The sequence below is a fragment of the Leucoraja erinacea genome, chromosome 7, assembly GCF_028641065.1.
Source record: "Leucoraja erinacea ecotype New England chromosome 7, Leri_hhj_1, whole genome shotgun sequence".
Taxonomy (NCBI): domain Eukaryota; kingdom Metazoa; phylum Chordata; class Chondrichthyes; order Rajiformes; family Rajidae; genus Leucoraja; species Leucoraja erinaceus.
In genome coordinates, this window is record NC_073383.1 from 16,976,499 (window position 1) to 16,997,849 (window position 21,351).

General features: G+C 41.7%; 1 protein-coding gene and 1 non-coding gene across 2 annotated transcripts in view; one reads left to right on the plus strand and one right to left on the minus strand.

The window, feature by feature from the left end:
* The window catches only part of znf804a (zinc finger protein 804A), a 245,083-nt gene that overhangs the window by 142,602 nt on the left and 81,130 nt on the right, over nt 1-21,351 (minus strand). The window lies entirely within an intron of this gene.
* trnaa-ugc (transfer RNA alanine (anticodon UGC)) lies at nt 9,648-9,719 on the plus strand. The gene has a single exon. It is a non-coding gene; the product is annotated as a tRNA-Ala (tRNA).

The following is a 21,351-nucleotide window of genomic DNA, read 5'->3' on the forward strand; positions in this document are numbered from 1 at the left end:
GCAGTGTTAGTTTTCCGCCACACATAGTTTTGATTTAGGCCAAAAACTTCAATTTTGGTCTCATCTGACCAGAGCACCTTCCTCCACATGTTTGCTGTGTCCCCCACATGGCTTGTGGCAAACTGCAAACGGGACTTCTTATGGCTTTTTTTCAACAATGGCTTTCTTCTTGCCACTCTTCCATAAAGGCCCGATTTGTGGAGTGCTCGACTAATAGTTGTCCTGTGGACAGATTCTCCCACCTGAGTTGTGAATCTCTGCAGCTCCACCAGAGTTACCATGGGCCTCTTAGCTGCTTCTCTGATCAATGCTCTCCTTGTCACCTGTCAGTTTAGGTGGACGGCCATGTCTTGGTAGGTTTGCAGTTGTGCCATACTCTTTCCATTTTCGGATGATGGATTGAACAGTGCTCCATGAGATGTTCAAAGCTTGGGATTTTTTTTATAACCTAACCCTGCTTTAAGCTTCTCCACAACTTTATCCCTGTCTGGTGTGTTCCTTGGGCTTCATGATGCTGTTTGTTCACTAATGTTCTCTAACAAACCTCTGAGGCCTTCACAGAACAGCTGTATTTATACTAATATTAGATTACACACAAGTGGACTCTATTTACTAATTAGGTGACTTCTGAAGGCAATTGGTTGCACTGGATTTTATTTAGGGGTATCAGAGTAAAGGGGGCTGAATACTTTTGCACGCCACACTTTTCAATTTTTTATTTGTAAAAAAATTTGAAAACCATGTATCATTTTCCTTCCACTTCACAATTATGCGCCACTTTGTGTTGGTCTATCACATAAAATCCCAATAAAATACATTTACGTTTGTGGTTGTAACGTGCCAAAATGTGGAAAAGTTCAAAGGGTATGAATGCTTTTGCAAGCCACTGTATCTCCCTCTCCCCTGACATCAAGCTTAAGAAGGGTATCAATCTGAAATGTCACCCATTCCTTCTCTCCAGAGATGCTGCCAGTCCCGCTGAGTTCCTCCAGCATTTTGTGTCCACTTACTTATGATGTTACCAAACTATTATGCCATCAAAGAACCAACCTTACATTTTGTAATCAAAAGAAAAAAAAAACTGCTGGAGGAAGTCACCGGGCCAGGCAGCATCGCTGGTGGGAAATGGACAGGCCAGATGAAGAACCGCAACCCAAGATGCCGACTGTCCATTTCCCTCCACAGTTGCTGCCTGACCTGCTGAATTTCTCCAGATTCTAGCATCTGCAGTATCTTGTGACCCCACCATTTATAATATTATTATGAAATGTGCAAATAACATTACTAAAGTCAAACAAAGAATATAGGAACTTGTTATTACGGGAGAACATTCTGATCATTGCTAAGATTAAACTCATTTTAAGATAATAGAAAGCTGCAAAGGTGGCCAGAGATGATACAGTGAACTTTTCATTGATAGAAGGGATAGAAAAATAGACGTTTAGTGGGAGATAAAAACATTTTTGAAATCTGTCCAAATGGAGTGATTTTAAAAACAACAGGGGTCCCTGCACTGCAATCTGCCATGAAAGTTAATACTTCATAGCCCCAAAGGCCTTTACAATGATGAACATAGAAATGTATGCCTATAAATTGGATTTGTGCAAAAATTGTGTTTTGCGCATGTTTCAGCGCGCATGCTTTCATTTCCAGTATTCGATTCACCCAATGCAAAATTAGACTTGCAACGTTGTTCACGGTTGCCCCTGCATGGCAATTTCCCCTCACCCCCCTTTGTGCCACGGAGTGTGTGCTTCAAGCTGGAGGTGCTGTCAGGAAAGACAAAGACAACAATTTAATGAAGTGTAAAAGATACAAACAACCCCAATGATTTCAAAGGTAAATTTCATTAATCGAGGGATTTCTTTAATGGGTTTCCATATTGACCGTTAGGGTTAAATGCAGCATAATGTAACATATCGAACATAGTGAAATTTAATTTCAAGCCAATATTGTCTCCTATCAATCTCAGAATGCAATCTAATATCAACAAACATCCATTTATTTAATGCTGATTCATAGGTCTTAGAATCTGTTAATTATAATTTGTACACCAATTAGCTTGATGCCAATATTATCTTGAATTTCAAATATGCTGAATAATATGTCCGTATATTGTAAGAATACTAATTGTATCACTGAAAAATACCAGAATAGAAAGCACTCATTTAATCCAACTGGCAGTAATATCGGGAAAAAAAATCGGGAATTTTGATTGAGAAGTGCTTTAAGTCATTTGAAAATAATTACCCTGTGTGTGCTATCATTGCAATCACAAACAAAAGGTCACTTTCATGCTTGTTAAATGCAGTATGCTCTTTTGAAAATCCTTCCTGCAATTTATTCCACTCAAAGCACGACGCTCATAAAAAGTATATTACTGCAGTAGATGACTCCTACTTGTTGAATACTTGCTGATTGTCAGGTGGATCCCAAGCAGAGGGCTAAAGGCCTGTCCCACTTGGGTGTCATTCGCGCGTCACGCAGATGGTGCGCAAAGATTTTGTACATCCCAAAATCCTGGGGCGCCACGCTACGTGATGTGCACCATGCGCGCATCACGTGCGCGGCACGACGCACGTGTCGTGCGTCGTGACACGTAAATTATGTCGCGTAAATTAAGGCCCTTAAGGTTTGAATTTTCGTTGTGTCACGCCAAATACATTTCTTTGCTTGAGAGGTGGACAGATTGTTCCTTAGACATCCATAGTCCTTAAGCTGATGTTACTCCATGTAGTTGCAATAGATATGAAACTTTAAGCATGGGCCCAGCAACAATAGACAATAGACAATAGGTGCAGGAGTAGGCCACTCAGCCCTTCGAGCCAGCATCACCATTCAATGTGATCATGGCTGATTAACCCCAATGGAGATGCCACAAACTACAGATGCTGGAATCTTGAGCAAAACACCTAGCACTGGAAGAATTCACAAGGTCAAGCAACATCAGTGGAGGGAATGGATAGGTGATGCTTTAGGTCAAGATCAATCTGAGGAAGGGTGTTGACCTGAAACGTGATCTGTCCATTCCCTCCACAGAGGCTGCCTGACCCATTGAGTTCCTCCAGCACTTTGTGTTTTATGGCAACAATGCATGGTCTCCGTCAGTGGCTAGGGGCTGCTTATTGAATACAACAGCAGAGAGCCAGCTAAACTGCATAATTGCGGCAAACACAACAATCAATTGTCATAGTTATACAATATGGAAACATGCCCTTCGGTCCAACATGCCCACACCGGCCAACATGTGAAATGTGACATGGCAGAAGAATAATGCAATATAATCTCAAAAGCTTTTCAATCTTTAAAGATATCTCCATGAATTAGAGCAAATCTCTGATAGATTAAAAGGATGTTTCCACTGAAACATCTTGAGTGAGTAAAAGCCAGCAACATTACCTGTAATATTCAGGATGTTTGTATCTAAGGCATTCCTTGTATTCCACAAGTGTAGCCAGATTATGAGGCGATGCTATTGATGTGTTCATGATGAGTATGGGTTGTCAAACAGATGAAGAGAAGTTATCTCCTCTGGTGTGGGAGTTTGGAACAAGTGACACCATCTTCAACACTGGAGCTAAATCATCCAGAACTGATATTGGCATTCTTTCATGAAGACGACAATGGAAGTCAGGAAGAATCGCGTTCAAAAAGGTCAAATGAAAAAATGTAAATGGAAGTTGCTCAGTTCTGTTGGCTGAATGGATTAAGGCAGAAGATGGAGTGGAATGGAGCTAAGGTACTGATCTGCTGTGATATAATTAATGGGCAACAGTTGTGTTTTGCTTCATGATTCATTTAAATGCTCCTTTTACTAAAAGATCCATATTTTCATCATGTATGTTTTCACGTACTGATCTGCCATGCTATCTACAATTAAAGCAATCCATCAGTTTAAAGCAGCAATAGCTCTTTGGAAAATATTGATGCTTCAAAGAAAAAGACAGTTCCAATTGATGTGCTAACGATGTTTAGTGTTGCAGCTTGTAGCCCTTGTCCCACATTTCAATGTTCCATTCTTGGAATAATGATTGAGCATTAAGTAGCAATGATCTTTTGTTCAGTGAAAATCTGGGCAACAAATGTGAATTATTGAATTTATACAAACCACACAATGGGATAGATCACCATAGGCGACATGAGTACAACAGATACAGTGGATGACACAGTGGTGCTGCTGCAGTAGAGTTGCTGCCTTACAGCGCCAGAGACCCAGGTTCGATCCTGACCACGGGTGCTGCCTATATGGAGTTTGTACGTTCTCCCTGTGACCGCATGGGTTTTCTCCGGGTGCTCCGGTTTCCTACCACATTCCAAAGACGTGCAGATTTGTAGGTTAATTGGCCTCTGTAAATTGCCCTTAGAGTGTAGGATAGAATGGGATGATTCTTGGTCGTCGTGGACTCGGTGGGCCAAAAGGCTAGTTTCCATGTTGTATTTCTAAACAAAACATGAGGTGCCATTACTGCACAGCACCAAGTTCCAGCCTGGCACTAGCACCAGGCATTAGGCACCAGGTTTGATCATAGTGTCCACTGCTGGCTGCGTGCACATTGTCCCTGTGACTGCCTGGGATTCCACCTGTTGAGAAAAGATCCCAACCTGAAACATCACTTATCTATGTTCTCCAGAGATGCTGTCTGACCCGCTTAGTTACTCCAGCACTTTGTGTCTATTTTAAGAATGTTTTGTTCCATTTAAGTTAATTTGACAATTAAACACTCTTGACTTGGTGGCAGCACAGTGGTGCAACCGTAGACCTGCTGCTTTACAGCACCAGAGACCCCAGTTCGATTCTGACTCTGGGTGCTGTCTGTAGAGAGTTTTTATGTTCTCCCTGTGACCGCATGAGTTTTCTCCGGGTGCTATGGTTTCCTCCCACATTCCAAAGACATGGAGGTTTGTAGGTTAGTTGGCTTCTGTAAATTGTCCATAGTGTGTAGGATTAGTGCATGGACTATCCTAGTCGGCATGGACTCGGTGTGCCCAAGGGCCTGTTTCCATGCTGTATCTCTAAACTAAACTAGACTCACGCTTTTGAGAACAGGAATAGACCCCATAGCAAAAGATGGCCTGCCTTTGCATCATATAAAAGATATAAATACAGGAAACCACAATTCACTATCCTACAGAAAAGCGAAAGCTAAGTCTGAAGTTGGAGAGGAATATATAACAGTTTAACAGCTCCCGCATACCCAATTGCCAGGCGATTTGGTAAGTGGTGCTGAAGTGATGCCTGGTCTCTTTTTTGTTGGGCGTTGGTATATGGCCAGTGAGATCCAATAAAGGAGTAGTGGAAATAATAGCTCATAATAATTAAATACTTTAAAGGCACACAGCAGAACAATAAAGTAACTGCAGCATAAACCAACTACAATTACTCAAAGGCTCTACAGTCTATTCTTCAGTGTTTATTTTATTACAAAGATACCTGAATAAACAAAACCAAAATGAAAGAAAATATTGAATGCCCAATTCGATTAAACTTTCTAATTTCATGACTAGTTTTAGAAATAGCATTTGTAAATTGAATGGATGTAAAATACATTTGTTATATCTTTGTTTTCCTATTGAATATTGAATTTTGTTTATGATTTCTAAAGTCACAGTCAGAGAGTCGTAAAGAGATACAGCATGGAAAGACGCCCTTGGGCTCACCAAATCTGATCCTGCCATCAACCATCCACTTACACTAATCCAACATTAATACTAGTTTATTCTCCCTACATTCTCATCATCTCTCTCCAGATTCTATCATTTACCTACACACTGGGGACAATTAACAGCAGCTAGTTAACCTACCAACCTGTAAGGCTTTGGAACGTGGGTGGAAACCAGAGCACCCGGAGAAAACCCACCCAGTCACAGGGAGAACATGTAATCTTCACATTGACAGCTCATGAGGCCAGGATCGAACCTGGGTCTCTAGCATTATGAGGCGGCAGATCTACTAGCTGCGCCACTGTGCCACCCTTAATCTTTACACTCCCAGGGGTGCACAGTGTTGCAGTGGTAGAATTGCTGCTTATAGTGCCAGAGACCTGGGTTCGATCCTGACTATGGGTGCTGTTCGTCCCGTGTCTACATGTGATTTCTCCGGGTGCTCCGGTTTCACAATTCAAAGGCGTACAGGTTTGAAGGATAATTGGCTTTGGTAAAGATGTAAATTGTCCCCAGTGTGTGGGATAGTGCAAGTGCATGGGGCTTGTTGGTTGGCCCAAAGGGCCTGTTTCCACGTTGTATCTCTAAAATAAACTTATGACTGTAGAATAAATATTTTAATTCTTCAGTGAACAAATATCTGGTGGAAGATTCCATCCTGCTGTCTCAATAAAATAACTCTGCTTAACTGCTCCGAACAATTTTCTATGATGTTGGAACTATTAAATAGTGCAAATAGTCATTGCTTTTCTATCTCTACTGGTGTTGCTCGAATGGAGATGGCTGTGTAGGTGAATGGAGACGGCTGTGTAGGTGAATGGAGACGGCTGTGTAGGTGAATGGAGACGGCTGTGTAGGTGAATGGAGACGGCTGTGTAGGTGAATGGAGACGGCTGTGTAGCTGTGTAGGTGAATGGAGACGGCTGTGTAGGTGAATGGAGACGGCTGTGTAGGTGAATGGAGACGGCTGTGTAGGTGAATGGAGATGGCTGGGTAGGAGAATGGTGGGGTAACATGAGGACTGTGTAGAAAGAACAAAAAACCTAGTTTGGGGATGTGAATCTTGACTCATCAGAAATCATTGTGCCCAATTTGAAAATAAATGATACTGTCACAAACAGATAAGCCACATTCCTTTAAAATCAATATGCTGCCTGTCAAAATGAAGCATGCAAGATGAATGGTTATTATCTGTGCCTGAAGCAACAGAGACAGAATCTTTTTTTTAAATGACTATTATTGTTATGACATATTGCTGCGCACTAATGCGCGCTACCCTGACAATTATAATCTTGAGCAGATATCCAAATCAGCAAAGTTTCAGTCATATTTTCCCTGGCTGTTTACAAAGAGTACTTTTGTCTTGTGTGCCAGCAAATGAGGCTACATCTAAGCAATCTTCCAAAAATGTATCTGTCCTCTGGCAGGCTAATTAGAATGTCTAGTTTATAAAGAAGCCACATGTGGGGCATTTCATCCTAGCGTGCAAATGATTGATAACTTGGCTATCTTTATGTGACTATTACCAGTGTTAGGAGAACATGCCCATCTCATAATATGAAAAGAAAGTTCTTGTAAAATGGCTGAGGAATAGATCTATGCTGCAGGGGCTCCAAGGAGATTGCAACCATAATTCCAGTGAACTATTTTAAACAATACTCTCCACCCATTATCTGGAAGTTAAAGTCAACTCCTTGTCTGGTGCAACGAGCCTTTACTAACAAAGTGGGCATCTAGATATTAAAGCCTTAAAAACCTTCACTGATAATTATCCCCCAAAACCAATTTTTGAGAGTATTTCTCCAGGCAAGAACACACCAATTAATATTTGAGTTTTCACATTACTGGCCAACATCTTAGATTATTAAAACTGTAAAATTATGGTACCACATATTCATTCAGGCAGTATTCTGGTGCCCAATTGCTACACTTCTTAAAATTAATGTCTCTGCTCTTTTATACTGCACAGCCAATTAGCAGTTTTTGGCACTGCCTGTTACAACGAATTCTTGGAAGAATTCCTGTGCAGACTCAAAAACTCTGAGGTTCACTTAATCATCACCTACTCTAACATTTATAGATGTCATTCAAAAGTTTCTGATCAACTTGGTTCATTAATTTTGGTTGTTCATTATGGCACGAGGTCTTCACATCTGTTAATGGATCACTATTTAGCCTCATTGCTGTTTTTAAATTTGCTCTAAGATGCACAGGAAATACAAGCACTAATATATATGTTAATATCTTGATTACTTTGATCCTTTAAAAGAAAATGAGTTGTTTCTAATATTCTTGTTTCTCAGACAATTAAAGCTTCCAATCATTCAATTATCATTTATCGCAGTAAATAATGATGAGTATTGAGGATAACGAGATTGGTATTAGTTTCAAAATCACAAAGTCAAAGATTTTAAAAACCTGTAACTTTCACTGTGCCAAAAACATATACACAATTATGAAATCATTGCATTTCAATTCCTTGAACAAAATAAAAGTCAAAGAACATTGTAATGTAAGCCATATAATTTGATTTTCATTGAATAACTGGAAAAATGCATCTTTTAATAGAAACATAGAAACATAGAAATTAGGTGCAGGAGTAGGCCATTCGGCCCTTCGAGCCTGCACCGCCATTCAATATGATCATGGCTGATCATCCAACTCAGTATCCCGTACCTGCCTTCTCTCCATACCCCCTGATCCCCTTAGCCACAAGGGCCACATCTAACTCCCTCTTAAATATAGCCAATGAACTGGCCTCAACTACCCTCTGTGGCAGAGAGTTCCAGAGATTCACCACTCTCTGTGTGAAAAAGTTCTTCTCATCTCGGTTTTAAAGGATTTCCCCCTTATCCTTAAGCTGTGACCCCTTGTCCTGGACATCCCCAACATCGGGAACAATCTTCCTGCATCTAGCCTGTCCAACCCCTTAAGAATTTTGTAAGTTTCTATAAGATCCCCTCTCAATCTTCTAAATTCTAGAGAGTATAAACCAAGTCTATCCAGTCTTTCTTCATAAGACAGTCCTGACATCCCAGGAATCAGTCTGGTGAACCGTCTCTGCACTCCCTCTATGGCAATAATGTCCTTCCTCAGATTTGGAGACCAAAACTGTACGCAATACTCCAGGTGTGGTCTCACCAAGACCCTGTACAACTGCAGTAGAACCTCCCTGCTCCTATACTCAAATTAATGGTTTAGCTTTACTTGAGCATTGAGCTGTTAAAATACACAAGGTTGTCTTCTCTTTATAAGCTGCCTCCCAATGATCAGTCCTCTAGATTAAAAGGTCAAAAGCAGTACAACAATCAAGTGTATTCGAATAAACTAATAAACAGCTATGAAGATGAACAATCTGGGGGTATCTTTGCATAGTAATGCATGAATGATTCCTAGATGCAGGAAGATTGTTCCCGATGTTGGGGAAGTCCAGAACAAGGGGTCACAGTTTAAGGATAAGGGGGAAATCTTTTAGGACCGAGATGAGGAAAACATTTTTCACACAGAGAGAGTGGTGAATCTCTGGAATTCTCTGCCACAGAAGGTAGTTGAGGCCAGTTCATTGGCTATATTTAAGAGGGAGTTAGATGTGGCCCTTGTGGCTAAAGGGATTAGGGGGTATGGAGAGAAGGCAGGCACAGGATACTGAGTTGGATGATCAGCCATGATCATATTGAATGGCAGTGCAGGCTCGAAGGGCCGAATGGCCTACTCCTGCACCTATTTTCTATGTTTCTATGAATATATATTTAAATATGCCCACGTAAATTATTAAAAGCTAATGTTTAACTATGTCACTATGGTTGATGATCTGTGGAGTAATTCTTGTTTTTGTATGGTGTAGTGATGAATAGAAGCTGGTAGCTCAGCTACTGTTTCTGACATTAATCTTCAATCACTGGATTTGCACGTATATGTCCCACGAAACATTCAAACAGTTCTACCTATTGATGTGATAGCAAGAGAGGGTGTAACACAGTGGAGAAAGGGTTGTAGCTCAGTGGTAGAGTGTATGCTTTGCATGTATGAGGTCCTGGGTTCAATCCCCAGCACCTCCACAGGTTTTACTCAATGTCACATTGTTCTAGGAAATAGAGCTGGGAAAAAAAAACACCATGCTGGTAGTGCTGCTGTCTCAAATCAACACTTTCGATCCTGATCTCGGTGTTGTTTGTTTCAGAAAGAACTGCAAAAATCGAAGTGCAAAAATCGAAGGTAGACAAAAGTGCTGGAGAAACTCAGCGGGTGAGGCAGCATCTATGGAGAGAAGGAATAGGCGACGTTTCGGGTTGAGACCCTTCTTCAGACTGATGTGGTGTTTGTGTATTCTCCCTGTGACCACGTGGGTTTTCTCCTGTTTCCTCCCACAGCCGAAAGTTATGCAGAGTTGTAATTTAATTGAAATAAAACAATGCATCTTCTACTGTATCAAGCCAATGTAGGTATTTGGGAAGTTGGTGGTGCAATTAAAGATCAATTTTCTATTTAAGTTATGATCGTGAATAGAAAACTGAATAATATATAGTTATGCAACTACAACCATATATGTTATGCAACTACAACCATATATACTATGCAACTACAACCATATATACTATGCAACTACAACCTACAAGTTTACGTTTTGCACACAATTTTGTGTATTTCAAAATAGTGGACTGGACTAGACGTCACAGACACAGGCCAGTCACCCGACAAATCAGAGCTGTTACTTATTCATTGCAGAAGCACTCTATTGCTCTAATTGTCTTTCCCCACCCTGCCCGCAGCTTGTACCAAATTGAATCTAAATACCCAAGAGAAAGAGCAAATTAATGTCAAAGTTAGAGTCGAGAGTCAAAAGTGTTAATTGTCATTTGTACCGATACACAAACAGTGAAATTCTAACGTGTTGCAGCTTTACAGGCCCGTTAACACAACTGCATTCAGATAAATGTACAATAAACAGTAATACAATGAACTAATCTAAAAATCAGTAATACGTGGTACCCAGGCTATAATAGCGTAAAGCCGAAGTACATAGCCCACCAAAACAAAGTTGTGCTATGTTCAAGAACCTGATGGTTGCTGGTAAGAAGCTGTTCTTCACTCTGAAGGTCACAGTTTTCAGGCTCTTCTACCTTGTTCCCAATGGTAGTAGCAAGATAAGAGCATGGCAAGTGTGGTGTGGGTCCTTGATGATATTAGTTGCCTTTTTGACTCACTACCATCTGGAGATCACTTTGATGGTGGGGAGGTCAGTACTTGTGATAGATTGGCAATGTCTATCACTTTCTGCAGCATTCCTGGGTATTCGATTTACTGAACGAAGCCATGATGCAACCAGTCAGTATGCTTTACACTTTAAGACTTTATAGATACAACACAGAAACCACTGAGTAGCGATCATCCCGCACACTAGACTATCCTACACAACAAGAACAATTTACAATTTTACCGAAGCCAATTAACCTAAGTCTTTGGAGTGTGTCTTTGGAGTGTCAGAACAAACCGGAGAATCCGGAGAAAATCCACGTGATCACAGAGGGAACATACAAACTCCATACACAGCATCCATAGTCAGAATCAAACCTGTGTCTCTGGCGCTGCAAGCAATCATCTCAACCACTGTGCCACTTTACCGCCACTGTGCTCTCCACTGTACTCCTGTAGAAGTTCGATAGAATATTCAGTGATATGCCGAATCACCTCAAATCCTTTCTGGAAGTCGAAGCACTGATGAGTTCTTGTTATTGCACAAGTCTCCTGGGCAATTCAATGATGAAATGGTTCATTGATACTTTATTGTCGTATGTACCCAGGTAAAGTGAAAAGCTTTGTTTTGCATTCAACCCAGTAAAATCAAAAACAACAGTGTTCAAGTGTTGCCTTGTGTTGACACCGACAGAATTGCAAAAGTATGTTGGACACCGCTCATCTTGAGGAAATGCGATTCCTCCTAATGGATAAATCAGACCAATTCATAACGAGTTGGTCTCCATTCGTCGTTTTTTTGGAATCATATGGTGCAACACAATTGTAAAAAATAACTGTTTCAGGACTGGACGAGGGTTGGTAAAGATTATAAATAATGATCTCCTTTTCTTTTTTATTTTATTTTCTTTTCACTATTTTCTCTCTCAACTTTCTTCATTTACTCGTTTCTTTCTTCACACACTATATATTTCACATCTTTCTATCCTTTACTATCTAACTTCTTTTTCTTATTCTCATCTTTTTTCAATGTAACAAAAAAAAAAGTTGTACATAAAAAAAAAAATTAAAAAAAAAGAATTGCAAAAGCTTTCCGAATATTCCCATCTACTGCCTGTCGCCACACGTGGCAGCAGCCCGCCCCCGCCAGGTCCCCCTTCGAAAGACCAGATGCGTACGTCCAGAAGATGCTCCACCAGCATCCTGTAGATGAAGACACGTTCATTGATCATCAGCTTAACCTTTCTGAAGTCAATAGTCAGCTCCTTGGTCTTGCCGTTATTGAGAGGAAGGTTGATGTTCTGGCACCATTCAATCAGATTACCAATCTCCCTCCTGTACTCTGATGTATTGTTACCTGTTCCATCAACCGTGGTGTCGTCAGTGAATTTAAATATGGTGGTGAGGTGTGTCTGGCTACACAGTCATGCATATTGAGAGAGTAGACCAGGAACTGAGCACACATCCTCCAGGTGCTCCTGTGTTGGTGCTCATCAAGGGACAAAATGGTGTTGCTAATTCAAGTCAAGTCAAGTCAAGTCAAGAGAGTTTATTGTTATGTGTCCCTGATAGGACAATGACATTCTTGCTATGCTTTAGCACTCCAGAACATAGTAGGCACAAATACAGAACAGATCAGTGTGTCCATATACCATTGTGTAAATATATACACACATGAATAAATAAACTGATCAAGTGCAAATAAACAGATTATGGGCTATTAATGTTCAGAGTTTTGTCCGAGCCAAGTTTAATAGCCTGATGGCTGTGGGGAAGTAGCTATTCCTGAACCTAGTTGTTGCAGTCATCAGGCTCCTGTACCTTCTACCTGAAGGTAGTGGGGAGATGAGTGTATGGCCCGGATGGTGTGGGTCTTTGATGATGCTGCCAGCCTTTTTGAGGCAGCGACTGTGATAGGTCCCCTCGCTGGAAGGGAGGTCTGAGCCGATGATGGACTGGGCAGTGTTTACTATTTTTTGTAATCTTTTCCACTCCAGGGTGCTCAAGATTCCGAACCAAGCCACGATGCAACCGGTCAGCATGCTCTCTACTGTGCACCTGTAGATGTTAGAGAGAGTCCACCTTGACAAACCGATTCTCCGTAATTTTCGCAGGAAGTAGAGACGCTGATGTGCTTTCTTTATGATTGCATCAGTGTGCTGGGACCAGGAAAGATCTTCAGAGATGTGCACGCCCAGGAATTTGAAGCTCTTGACCCTTTCCACCATCGACCCGTTGATATAAACGGGACTGTGGGTCCCCATCCTACCCCTTCCAAAGTCCACAATCAGTTCCTTGGTTTTGCTGGTGTTGAGGGCCATGTTGCTGGCACCATTTGGTCAGTCGGTCAATCTCACTTCTGTACTCTGACTCGTCCCCATCAGTGATTTGTCCCACAACAGTGCTGTCGTCAGTAAACTTGATACAATACAATACAATACAATACAATTTATTTGTCACTTGAATCTCATAGAGGCTCAAGTGAAATGTTGTTTCTGCAGTCATACATACAAGAAAAAAAAGACCCAAGACACAACACAATTTACACAGACATCCATCACAGCGCATCTCCTCCTCGCTGTGATGGAAGGCAAAAAAACTTATCTCTCCCCTGCACTTCCCTCTCCCCCCGATGTCAGAGTCAAAGTCAGAGCCCCCGGCGGGCGACAACAATTGTCCCGTGGCCATTAACGCCGCGCCGGGTGCTGCAAGGCCGCGCTCCGGGTCTTGTTGTTGGAGCCCCGGGCGGGCGCTAGCAAAGTCCCGCAGCCGTTGAAGCCACGCCGGGCGATGACGTAAGGCCCCGCTCCAGGTCATCCTCGACCCCGCTACTCGGGCGGGAGAAGTCGCCGTTGCGGAAGCCCCGAAAAGCGGTCTCCCAGCAGGGACCTGCGGGCTCCCGGTGTTACTGTCTACCAGACCTGCGGTTGGAGCCTCCGAATCCCCAGGGTCGGGTCGCAGCAGCGCGCCACCACCGCTCCACCCACTCCGGACTCGGCCAGCTCCACGATGGTGAGTAGCTCCGCAGCTCCGTGACTGGAGCCCCAGGACGTTCCTGCCGGAGGCCGCTCCACGGTGCAGCCCCAACGACAACGGAGACCCGACAGGGAAAGGTCGGGTTCTCCGCGCAGGGGAAAGATTTTAAAAGTTTCCCCCCCCCACCCCCCGCCCCTCACACACACACACATACCCCATCAAAAAAATAAAAACTACATTAATACGGGACAAAAAAATTAAAAAAAAAACAGACAGACTGCAGAGGCCGCTGCGACGTGAGTCGCGCCGCCCACTACGAACGATGATGGGGTTCGCACTCAATGAGGTTCAAATGACAACAAATAAATTGTATCATTGTATTGTATCATTGCACTATGACCGTCTATGCAGTCATGAGTATAGAGTGAGTACAGCAGGGGGCTGAGCATGCAGCCTTGAGGTGCTCCCGTGCTGATTGTTATCGAGGATGACACATTTCCACTAATATGAACTGACTGTGGTCTGTGAATGAGGAAGTCGAGGATCCAATTGCAGAGGGATGTGCAGAGACCCAGTTCTGTGAGTTTGGTAACCAGTTTGGAGGGGATGATAGTATTAAATGCCGAGCTGTAATCAATGAATAACAGCCTGACATATGTGTTTTTGTTGTCCAAGTGGTCCAGAGCAGAGTGGAGAGCCTGCGAGATCGCATCCACTGTTAATCTGTTGTGGCGGTAAGTGAACTGCAGTGGGTCCAGGTTTTTGTCGAGGTAGGAGTTGATGCGCGCCATGATCAACCCCTCAAAGCACTTCATCACCACCGATGTTAGTGCCACTGGTCGATAGTCATTGAGGCACGTCACCTTGCTCTTCTTGGGCACCGGTATAATTGATGCCCTTTTAAAGCAGGTGGGGACCACAGACCTCAGAAGTGAGAGGTTGAAAATGTCTGTAAAAACTCCAGCTTACTCATCAAACTCATGCTTACTGTAGTCTGCCAACAAGGAAGCCAAGGATCCAATGGCACAGGGATGAGTAGAGACCCAGTTCCCTGAGTTTGATGATAAGTTTGGAGAGGCTACTAGTGTTGAACGGCAAGCTGTGGTTGATAAAAAACAGACCGACACATGTGTTCTTATTGTCCTAGTGGTTCAGTGCAGAGTGGAGAGCCAGTGACAGGCGAACTTTAGAAAGTTGAGTACTTCATGAAGGGAAGAGTTTATATGCTTCAAAACCAATCCCTCTGTTCTGGCCTTTTCTTGCCTCCAGTTTCCCCCCTCCATCAGTCTGAAGGAAGGTTCCGACCCAAAACATCATCCATTCATTTTCTCCAGAGATGCTGCCTGTCCTGGTGAGTTACTCCAGCATCTTTCCTCAAAGCACTTCATTCCCTTGGATGTCAGTGCCACCAGTCAGCAGCTTTTAAAGCAGTTGGGGACCTCGGACCTTAGCAGTGAGAGGTTGAAAACATCTCTATCCTTTCATCTGGGACTTCTGCACTATTGGGTTAAGAACATGGTTTTAGTCCCCAGCTTTTATCATTATGAAATAATGAGATGTAAAGTAATTGAGTCAAATTTCTCAGTACTAAGCTCATTCAGATTGTCATATTTTGGGATGACAGTGAAGCCAAAGCAACATGTAAATGATACTTTTCCTGATACGCAATTTGGCTCCTTTGATGTTTTGGCATTTCTTTCCATAGCACAAAGAGGAATTACAAGGGTTGACCGAGGGCAAACAATACATTTGCAAATCAGATTTCGACTGGTTATAAAAAGGCCCACATCAAGAAGTTTTATGTGACAAATTGAGCAGCAATGAAGTGTGCATGAGCTATAGGTTTGCTCTACATTTCGCCCATCTACAGCTCCCATCTATGCACAAAACCTAATGGGCCGAACATTTACTGAGTTTGGGCTATGAGTGTATGTATAAAACCAAACCATTTCGAGCACACCTCAGACTACCAAAGGCAATATTTCTTTGATTGCATTTATTCGAGTTCTTTCAACACAGCGACCATAATTTCAGATAAGGATGTCAACAAGGGCCTGAATAGTTTCTGCTGGTATAAATTAGAGAAATCAGTTGAAATTATCCAAAGTGGCTTTGAAGACTGAGGAACCACATGCGCAAATTGCACCGTGTAAATTACCATTCTCTGGTCTGTAGAAGAGTCCCGACACAAAATGTTGTCTGTCCATGTTCCCCGGAGATGCTGCCTGACTTGCTGAGTTACTCTGGCACTTTTTGTTTTGCTTTAATCTTTAACATTATTTTGAAAGTCACTTCATCTGGAGTGACTTCTTTCTCCTGAATAAAACAGGCCGCTCCTCGGTATCAAATATTGCGCACAACACCTACTCCCATTTGATGAGGTTCTGCAAACAGAGCTTATTTGTTGCCCTGGAACCAGTGTTGAATGTTTTATTTTTCCATATTTCAATAAAAAACCGAAGGAAAAAAAAAGTTTGATTGTCGAGATAGCTTCAGGCAAAGCTTACATTGCAATTTATATGCTGCCTGAGTGATATTGAATATGTCCATTTTTTGTGGGTAAGTGAGAAGCGGAATGTTAAATAGGAGCAGAATAGAGCTAGGACTTGGCAATTTGTGAGATTATATTCTCATCTTCCACCAGCCACTTCATGTTGTTCTCTTCAAGCATGTCCATTATTTTGATTCACAGTATTTTGGTTCTGGTCTATTTTATTGTGTACCAGTCAGGTCTGAGTGCATCAAACTAGTCTTCATATGCTGAGGATGGTTGCTCCATGTAGACCACTGTGAGTAGTGAAAATAGTGCTTGAGACCGAGGTTCGATCCTGACTATGGGTGCAGTCTGTACGGAGTTTATGCTATCCCTAGGATAGAACTTGTGTACTGGGTGCAGGGGAACTAGGTACAAAAAGGCAAGAACAGATCAGGGCTGGCAACAGAGGGCCAAGGAAGGATGGAGCCCATAATGGCCCATTGTTGGCTGGGGAAGAGGTTAGGGATGCGAATAGTGGAACTTGTAGGGTGATGGGGGAGAGAGGGAATGCAGGGTTAAAATTTGAAATAATTGCTTTGAATTAGAGAAATCAATGCTCATATCCAGGGTTGTAAGCCCCTCTGTGTCCCTACTTGATTTGTGATTCCAGACTCTAGTGTGATTAAATGAAGTGATCTGTAAATGGCTGTATTTGTACAGCAGTGTTTCTACAAAATGCTTACCACCCTCCTGCTCAAGAGCAGTTAGGAGCAGGTAATAAATACTATCCTCAACAGTAATGTCCAAATCAAAGAAAATTGGTTTTAGGAAAATAATGTTGGTTTTGACTGTGAAGACTCCCTGTGCAATGGGCTGCTTGGGGATATTGTCAGGGGACTTTGGAGAGGGACGAGGGGAGTGGTGGGAAGAGGGAGGCATGCAGAATTCCTGTTCCATGCCAGCAAAACAGTTGGTAACATCAACAGCAACAGAGGGCATTTATGGCCTTAATTCCTTATCTGGCTCTGATTAAGACATTTTGCAAAGAGGTGACAGATTACCAAACACATGCTCCATCAGAAAGTGAAAAGAGATTAGCAGCCTTCTGCTACCCTCACCATAACAGCAGCACCTCTTCTAATTCACAAAGCCAAAATAAGAGCCTGCCTTGATAACACCAGGTTGGCCCTACTGACAGAAAAGCCCTGATGTTAACTCAGGCCGAATCAGGCTGCAAGTATCTAGAAGTGACAGCTCGAGGCTCCTGGGGTTCATCTGTGAAGGGCGTGTCAGTCTTGTGCCGAAAAGTGCTGAGCAAAACAAGCCAAGCTGAAGCTAAACCGGGACCTTACTGTGAATGTTAAATTCACCCACTCCTGGAGACCAAAGCTATTCGTTGGTTATCTTTTGCATGGGAATCTCTTATAGCTTCCATCCTACGATCTGACCAAACCTGGATAATCATTTGGAACATTCTTTATGAGGATGTTGCCAGGACTCGAGGGCCTGAGCTATAGGGAGAGGTTGAGCATGCTGAGAATCTATTCATTAGAGTGCTGGAGAATGGTTTCTACACATCTTATAGAGGTGTATAAAATCATGAGAGGAATAGATTGGGTAAACACACAGTCTCTTACCCAGAGTAGGGGAATCGAGAACCAGAGGACATAAGTTTAAGGTGAGAGGGGAAAAATTTAATAGGAATCTGAGTGGTCACTTTTTCTCACAAAGGGTGGTGGGTGTATGGAACAAGCTGCCAGAGGAGGTAGTTGAGGCAGGGACTATTGCAATGTTTAAGAAACAATTAGACAGGTACAGAGGGATTAGTTTAGAGGGATATGGGCCAAATGCAGGCGGGTGGGACTGGTGTAGATGGGACATGTTGATCGGTGTGGGCAAGTTGGACTGAAGGGCCTGTTTTCACACTGTATGACTATGATTCTACGACTCTATGGTTCACAATGTTTGGAAGAAAGTATTTTGGAGAAATTCAGGCAAAACAGTTCTCTTTGTGTTTAATATAATAATAATAAATTTCATTTTTATAGCGCTTTTCTAAGACTCATAAACACGCTGAGCTTGATAGGAAAAAGTAAGGTTGAAGTGTCATCTTGGTTTAATTTGTTCATTTCTCTGAACACAACATCTCCACCCACCCCACACCCCTACTTTCAGTCTGAAAAAGGGTTCCCAGGACAATATGTTACCCATCCTTTTTCCCCAGAGATGCTGCCTGACCTGTACCCACTTTGTGTCTGTCTTTGGTATAAACCAGCATCTGCTACTATTCGTTTGTAGATTTGTCCATTTACTATCCATTGAGAGGTTACTGGAATAAATCATTAAGGTGCAATATTTAATTAAATATTTAATTAATTTCCACTGCAAAGATGGTGGTGAGTGGGCTGCCACCTGGACCTACTGCACTGCTGGTGGGAGCATACTTTGTAACAGTAAAATAAAACCACTTACTGGCTTGCTGGATTATTTAAGGATCAACCACCTGTATCCACCTTTGTCCCACCCCCAGCTTTCTCCCCTCTTACTGCAATCAGTCTGAAGAACCCAATAGGTCGCCTATCCATGTTTTTCAGGATGCTACCTGATCAACTGAGTTATTCCAGCACTTTGTATTTTTTTTTGTAAATCAGCATCTGCAGTTTGCTGTGTCCATATTGGTGAGTCTGGACTGACATTAAGGCTGCATGACTTTATTCCTGTTGGACCCAGTACTCATTTTACAGTAATCCCCTTTGTTCTGGATTCCAGATCTGAAGAATGTTTCTCTTTATCCATCCTATTCAATCTACTAAAATTTTAAACACGTTGACACCTAAGGGTGGAAGATATCCTCCCTTGAAGACCAGGTGGATGTTTACGGCAATCAATAGCTTTTTCTCATTTTAATAAATTGCTATTAACTGAATTCAAATTCCACAATCAATTGGAAATCAAATCTCCGTCCATTGCATCCTTACAAATCTTATCATTCGGTTAATTATTTTGCACCTAATTTCACAGTCAAGAAAAAGTATCAAATACTTTTTGGAACCTAAAAATAAGTGAAGGAGAAAAATGTATTGGATTTAATATTTAATGCAAGTTTTTAAAAGAAGTAATGGAAGATACAATAAGATGTACGCTTTTCCAGGACTTGATGATTTTCACCTCGGGCTATTAAATGCAATAAATGACAAAACCAGAGAAGGGTTGGTCATAATTTTCAAATTCACACTCGATTCAGGAATTGTGCTTTCAGATTATTATTTTTGTATTTGGTACCTTATTGTTTGAGAGAGAGAGAGAGAGAGAGACCAAATAATTACAGATTTGTTACTTTGCTGTGTGAGAAGGAACTGCAGATGCTGGTTTACTTCAATTTACTTAAAAATTCAATTCAATTCAATTCAATTCAATTCAATTCAATTTACACCGAAGATGGACACAAAATGCTGGAGGAACTGAATGGAACAGCCTCTGGAGAGAAGGAATGGGTGACGTTTCTAATTAATCTTACATCTGAAGAGACCCTTTTTCAGACTGAAGACTTTACTGTCAAATAGAAGCTATTGTAATAAACCAATCTTGGAAAGAATAGCTGAGAACTTTAACACCCCTTAATAATCAGCAAGAGTTGCTGTTATTTTGTGAAGGGCTAATCCTGTTTTACCAAACAAATGTAACTTTTTTGCGAGGTTGAAGAATTGGTGGATGAAGGGACATATTGGCTGTTTATATCTCCAGAAGATAATGGCTATAATTGCCCAAAGGTGATGCAAAGGAAGATGTGGGGAATATCATTAAACTTGTGACATGAGCAAGTAGTTTATTTGTGAGGCAAGAGGCAAGGGAATGTGATGAAGTGCATATGATCAGATTAGTGGAATATTGGAAGCGATTATTCCCAGTGAATTGTATTAATATTCTGCTTTTCACCATAGATATCAATGATTTGGCTTAAGAAATAGAGTTGTAGAACCAAGTTTGCAGATGAATCTAATTTAAGAAGAACATTAAACCCTGCGGATGGAATCGGATGAAGGGCCACAAATAAGCCCAAAGGGATTAATTGCCTAGTTACACAAGTCTATAAAAATGACTTCACAAACACAAAACTAATAAAATTATGGAATTTTAACTCAAATTCTTAACTCAACTTCAAGGGGGTTGAATTATAATGGGGAACAACTTGAATCATTTTGTCTCCAGTATTTCTAGGTTTAGTCTTGGTCTTTGAAACTGAAGATATTTTGAACTTGAGAAAGCAAATGTTCCAAGTAAAATCACAATAAATATTAAAGGATTAAACTAAATTGACATCTTGTACAAATATGCCTTATAGTTCCTTAACTTTGGAAATGGGTAATGTGTTGAGGTGTTTAAAATGTTAGTAGATTGAATAGGATGAATACAGAGAAACATTCTTCAGATCTGGAATCCAAAGCCAAGGTCATAATAAGGTCATAAGATGATAGGAGCAGAATTAGGCTATTCGGACCATCAAGTCTACTCCGCCATTCAATCATTTCTGATCTATCCATCCCTCCTACCCCATTCTCCTGCCTTCTCCCCATAACCCCTGACACCTGTACTACTCAAGAATCTATCCATCTCTGCCTTAAATATATCCATTGACTTGGCCTCCACAGCCTTCTGTGGCAAAGGGGATTTAAATAAAATTAGAACTAGGTCCAAGAAGGGTAAAATTAGGATGCACCTGTGACTTAACATTATTTATGATAATGTAGAAAGAAGCCATGCAACCCATGTGATCTTTGCCTGCCCTCAGTAGATTAGTTCTATTAATCCTATTTGGCTACTTTATTTATGTGTACCCCATTCTGTCTTACATGCCCCTCAACTCCACTGATTCTCCTGCCACCCACCTCCTCCATGGTTAATAAGTAGCCAATTAATCCACCCAGGAAATGTCTTGGGATTGTGGGTTGGAGCTGGAGAATGTAGAAGAAATCCAGATGGTCGCATGGAAAACATACAAGCAGCCAGTAGGCCAGCACAATGGCGGTGTTGCTGCCTTACAGTGC